Below are 6,350 nucleotides of genomic sequence, written 5' to 3' on the forward strand. Positions count from 1 at the left end.
ATTACACACACCTCATAAGATAAAACTAGAGAGATGGCTGATCAGCTTAATCTCAGCCACAGAGATAGAAGAGCAGAAAACTCCTTTCTGTGTCTTCTGCCAAGAATAATGTTCCTTATCTCACGATCAATAGACTTGAAAACCGACGTCGCCGGGATGAAGATATGGTTGTGCAGAGTATGGTTTCGCTGTCTTCATATATGGTATATAGTTGCTTGAGCTGCAATCTCCCTCATAAGGGTTGGAGCTCTGTTTGAGCCCTGTTTGATCCATGAGAGAAGCTCAGTCCAGTTCAGAAAACCAGTATGTGAGGAAGAAAATCTTGACAGCACCAATCTCCAGATCTCTGCGCTGAAACCACAGTGGAGCAGAATATGGTCCCTTGATTCCTGTCCAAATAAACAAAGAGGACAAGCTGTTGGGATCGCCATGTTCCAAGAAGCTAGCCTTAGACGGGTGGGGAGACGATTTAACTGTGCAGTCCACATATGAAAGGCGTGTTTGGGGACACAACCTTTAAACCAGACCAATTTTGACCACTCCTTTTTAGATTCTGTGGGTCTGCATTCATTCCAAGTTTTTGCTGCTGAGAAAACCGTGTCCCTGAGTCCATTTGTTAACCAGTAAGCCCTGTCTGCAGAGGCGTTTTGAGTTGGCAAGGTAATAAGAGTGAGATGAGCATGGAGCAGGACCTCATTATCTGATCTTGGAGATGGGAGCAGCCAGGCAGTTTGAGAACACGCGTCAGCAACTGATGCGTTGAGAGGAAGCCGAAGCTTCCTAGTGGCGTGCTCTCCCAGGAACTTAATTAAAGGTCCTAGGGGTGTCCAAATGTCGTACCAAAAACTGATCTTCTGACCGTTCCCCACTTCCCAACTTATAAACCTTTCCGGAAGTGGCCGTAGCTTCAGCAGGTCCTTCCAAGCCCATGAGTCTGAGTCTGAAGGTTGAATTGCCCAAAAACTTGTGTTTCTCTGGTTATGGAACCTGTGCCAGTCAGCCCAAAGAGACGGTTTATCCGAGAAGAGCAGCCAAATGAATCGCAAGATGAGGGTTATGTTCCAGTTAGAGATTTTTCTAAGACCAAGACCCCCTTCATCTTTTGTAAGCAGATTGTATTCCAAGCCACTTTAGCAAGCCCATTTTTTTCTATATCACCAGACCATAGAAATCTAGAGCATAGGCACTCTATTTTTTGAATGCATCCTTTAGGTAACCTGAAAGTTGAAATCCAGAAGTTGATCATACCAGCAATTACCGAGGCTAGCAATTGTTTCCTTCCTGCGAATGATAGAGATTTCACAGCCCATGATCTGAATTTTCTTACTAAAGCATCCAGGAGAGGTTCATACTCTGATATCTTCAACTTTCTAGACATAAGAGGTAACCCAAGATAGCGAATAGGTAGTGAACCTAACGTGAAGCCATAGCATACCATTGCGTTAGCTTCAATTTGGTTCACCCCTGCGCAGAATAGCTGAGATTTTTGAGGGTTAATTCTTAGGCCAGACCAGGAGGCGAAATCATCCAGAGCTTCACTCACTCCATGCAATGAAGAGCTTCCTCCATCAAAAAAGATCATTACATCATCTGCGAACATCAAATGAGAGATCTTTAGTTCTGAGGTTCGAGGATGGTAGTGGATGTAGCCAGTGTCAAATCTGGACTGGAGAAGACTAGAGAACACTTCCATAGATAACACGAAGAGATAAAGGGATAATGGGTCTCCCTGTCTCAGTCCCCTAGAGCTTGTGAAATGTCCTCCAGTACTACCATTGACTGAGATTGTGAAAGACGGAGTGCTGATACATTCGTCAATCCAGTTAATAAACCTCTCAGGAATATCAAGAGCTCGGAGTGCCGCTAGAACAAAATCCCATCTAACGGAATCGAAAGCTTTCCTAAGATCCACTTTCAGCATTGCCTTCGGTTCACTCGCTTTTCTGTTATATCCCTGAACAATATCAGTCGCCAGCAGAACATTTTCACCAAGAAGTCTGTCTGGCAAGAACGCTGATTAGGCTGGAGAAATAATCTGAGCAAGGATAGGCAAGAGTCTTGATGCCAAGAGCTTAGAGATTACCTTATATATTGTGTTCAGACAGGATATCGGTCTGAAGTCTGCGGCCGAGGAAGCGTTTGTGATCTTTGGGAAGAGGACCATTGTGGTTTCATTCCACTGCTTTAGCATTGAACCAGATGCAAAAAATTCCTCTACAGCATCACAGACCTCTGAACCAATAATATCCCAGCAACCACAAAAGAACTCCGCTGAAAACCCATCTGGTCCGCAAGTCTTATTTCTAGGAAGCGCAAAGAAAGTGTCCCTGATTTCTGTTCTAGAAAACCTCATTGTCATAGCCAGTTTCTGCTCATTATTGCATTTAGTGGGAAGTAGGAGGTTGATATCGCCTTGGGTAAACATACACGGTTCAGACTGTCCAGCTAAGAGAGAGGAGAAGTAGTCGACACAATGGTTCATCATCCCAGCCTGAGTGTCAAAACGTTCACCTGATGTAGCAATGAGGTAATGGATATGATTTATTGCTCTGCGAGCATTGACCATCCGATGGAAGTAGGCTGTGTTATCATCTCCATTTACTAGCCATAGAACCTGCGATCTTTGCAGAAAGAAGTTCTCTTCTGCTTTGACCAGGATCTGCCATTTTCTCTGGGCCTCAATCTCTAGCTCTGCGTTAGACGGGGATGGGTCAGCCAGAGTTTCTGCTTGGAGGTTTATCAAAATCTCATGTGCTTCTTTCACTCTCATCTCAATCCCAGAATAATTTTCTCTGCTGAAGACTCTGATTTCCTTCTTAAGTAGTTTTAGCTTTCTCGCAAGACGGAGCATCGTAGATCCGACTACGTTGAAGGAAAACCAGTGGTAGCAGACCATGTATTTAAATTCTTCATTTAGCAGATTCCTGCTGCAATGTTACTCCACAAGAAGCATGATCCGAGAAGTCATGCTCTCCAAACGTTGCAAAAGCAGTGGGAAAAGTGGCTTCCCAAGCTTCGTTAACGAGGGTACGGTCTAACTTCTTTGCGATGGTTTTTTCGGGATTCTTGTTCCACCATGTAAACAGGTTCCCTCGGTATGTTAGATCGTCCAAGCCAGCAGTGAGAATGCATTCTCTGAAATCTCTCGTCTTCCTATCAATATTCTGGCTTACAGGTAGGGAGTGTTCATCAGGGTGCCTGGTTTGGTTAAAATCTCCTAAAACCATCCAAGGCATAGCCAAAGCTTCATTATACGCTGCGACTGCTTCAATCTCTTCCCATAACTCCTTACGAAGATCTTCAAAGTTAGACGCATAAACTACTAATACTAAAATCCAGATGGAAGCATCTGGTAAGAGAACTTCACACGTTATCATCTGGAGTGATTTCCTTATGACAACAACTTGCACACTAGGGTGCCAAACTACCCAAATCCTTCCCAAGTCTGAGAACTCATAGTTATCTTCAAACAACCAACCAGATAGCGTTTGAGCGATTAACTTGCAACTCTTAGGCTGCTTAACATGAGTCTCGATGATCCCACCGAAAAGGTTCATATTATTCTTTAACCAATATTTAAATCCGCGTCGATGGCTTGATATATTGAAGCCTCTGACATTCCAGCAAAAAAGGTTTGTACACATAAAAAATTATTGAGGTTTGGGGCCCTTGCCCCGCTTGCCTTTCTTGTTCTTTTCCTTCTGTTTTTTTTTTGAACCAGATGTTTCGAAACTCGACTGCTTCTCTGTGCTGCTTCTCTCCATCTCTGCCTCAGAAGAATCAATATCAGAGGAATCTGTTACTACTCCTGCTGATGCGTACTCCTTATGAGTAGCAAAAGTCTCATGGTCGTCACCTATCGAACTATGGATCCGCTTTCCACTACCTTCTGCCTTTTCAGTGATCTCCAACTTCCCAAGAGTGGATTCAGAGAAGGGGATTACTACAGACTTGGATGTTCCAGCAGTAGGGATCGGGTCAGACTTTAAGACATCTCTACTTTTAGCTCTACCTCTTCTTGACTGAGATTGTTTGGTCTCTGCTGCAGGAGGTTTTTGACAGGTTTCAGATGTGTGAGTCCTGGAGTTGCATCTATTACAAAGGATTGGTGCGGCCCTACAGTGTTTCAGACCGTGACCGATTTCCTTGCAGTGAGAGCATACCAGTGGCATCCATTTACTTTTATTAGTTAAAAAAAATAAAACCATAATGTAATTGTTTTTAGTTTGATTTATTCAAGTTTACTTTGATCTTTTAATTTTTCATTATTTAACTTTTGATAAAAATAATTGAAATTTGTAAAGCTACTTTATTATATTATTCTTTATTTAATTACCATTTTTAAATATGTCTATTTGTAAATATATAAATTATTTCTAATAATATATACATTAAATTAAAAATAACTTATATACTTTGATAAAATATATTTTAAACTACACTTATTTTAATAATAAAAATATGATTCATATATTGATGTAAAATTTTAATATTCGCAATTATTATTTATATATAAAAACATATTATTTTAATAGATATAGAAAAGTTATTAGGTATCATAAAATCTTACCAAAATGAATATTTACAGAGAAAAAATATTTTTGATAAAAAATTTATTAGTTATTACTATATTATGAAATTTTTCCAAAAATATAAATCCGTATATAGAAAATCATCATTATTGTATTTAAGAAATCTTACCAAAAACATAAATTTTACATGTCACAATTAGATTTATGTCATGTCATATTTCTTTTAAATCATGTCATCATTTTTTTGTGAAAGTTAATGTAGTGATGACACATATACAAATCACTTCTCAAACATAGTCTCGGGGATTGCTATTCAAATTTTTTTTTTGGAACTGCTATTCATATAAAGATTGTGTATTTTTCATTATATTAATTGTGATGACATCAGCATACGTACAAAACATAGTTTTTTTCTTAGTATATATCGCATATTATATATTTCAAGGTTTAATACATTAATTCGCAGTTGCAGACAAAAAAAAAAAAATCCACGATTTTCACCTATTCAGACAATAGAAAACTTGCATCACTAAAATTTTAAACACATCCCCTACGCTATATTTGCGAAATGATTTTGCCACATGTCTTTTCTACAATCATTTTTACAAAATAAATGATGACATGGCTAACAAGATTGATGATATGATTTATAATTTGATGATATGACTTATAATTAATATGACATGGACAATCACATGTATTACTGACATATATTTTTGGTAAACTTTACAGAATATGATAATAACTAATACATTACATTTAATATTGATTTATATTTTTGTTAAACTTCTTAAAATAAGGTAATAATTCATAAATCATCACTAAAATAAATATATTGATATATGCATTATAAATTTCGAAATACATTATTTAATTGTATTTTAATAATTACACAATTTTTATTACTAATATTTTCAAAATTTTCTATATCTTTTTACAAAAATTAATAAATCGTAATTTCATTAGTTTCTTTTAGATATCTACAAATTTTATAAATATTGTTTAGTTATAATTTTTAATCTATATGATTTTTAGTAATTTTATACAAGTTGATTTAATACATTTAACCAAAATAAATAGATAAAATTTGTATCTAAGATTTGAATTTTAAATATATTACATATATATTATTAAATGTAATTTAAAATAAAAAAATTATTTTTTCTTAATTTTATGTTTAAATAATCAACTTTATATTAAATATTAGTCAAAAATAATAAAATATGTAATATTAATAAATTTCATTTTAAATACAATTTAACTTAAAAAAATTTATCAATGGTATAGGAAAACACCTAGTTAGACAAACAAACGTAAGTAAAACTTCTTTCTACTTTTCTTTTCTCAACTGGTGTATTTATCATTGCTACACATCACAAGCCACTGCGACTGCGTCTCCTACATCCTCTTATCCAACCTAAAACTAGTTTCTTTTGCTTGATATTCTTATCACTTATGATCTTTTGTGTAGGCTCATATAACTCGAGATCATCAAGTGTACATGTATTCTTTCTCATCAACTCCTTGAAATATCTAAAAATAAATGCATGACCGTAACAGTTAAAAAACATGACTCAAAGCCGTAACATTTGAAAATATCCAAAATATTCTAAGCTTTCAGTTCAACCACATCCAAGAAGGAATTACATAACCAATCCATTTATCTTATTGCCAATACTCTTGTTGAAATCAAACGAACATATCACCTTTGCAAGACCAACAAACTGCCCACTTGCATTCACCTGCAGATAAATTAATCAACAGCAAATTACCTGATGCAAATATATAAGAACATTGCTTGAACTTTCTTCATACTGA

The 6,350-nt window shown here is 36.4% G+C and overlaps 1 pseudogene; it reads right to left on the reverse strand.

The window, feature by feature from the left end:
- Positions 1–79: 79 nt before the first annotated feature.
- LOC106413592 lies at positions 80–4,327 on the reverse strand (annotated as a pseudogene).
- Positions 4,328–6,350: the final 2,023 nt, after the last annotated feature.

Source organism: Brassica napus, chromosome A2 (genome assembly GCF_020379485.1).
Source record: "Brassica napus cultivar Da-Ae chromosome A2, Da-Ae, whole genome shotgun sequence".
NCBI lineage: Eukaryota > Viridiplantae > Streptophyta > Magnoliopsida > Brassicales > Brassicaceae > Brassica > Brassica napus.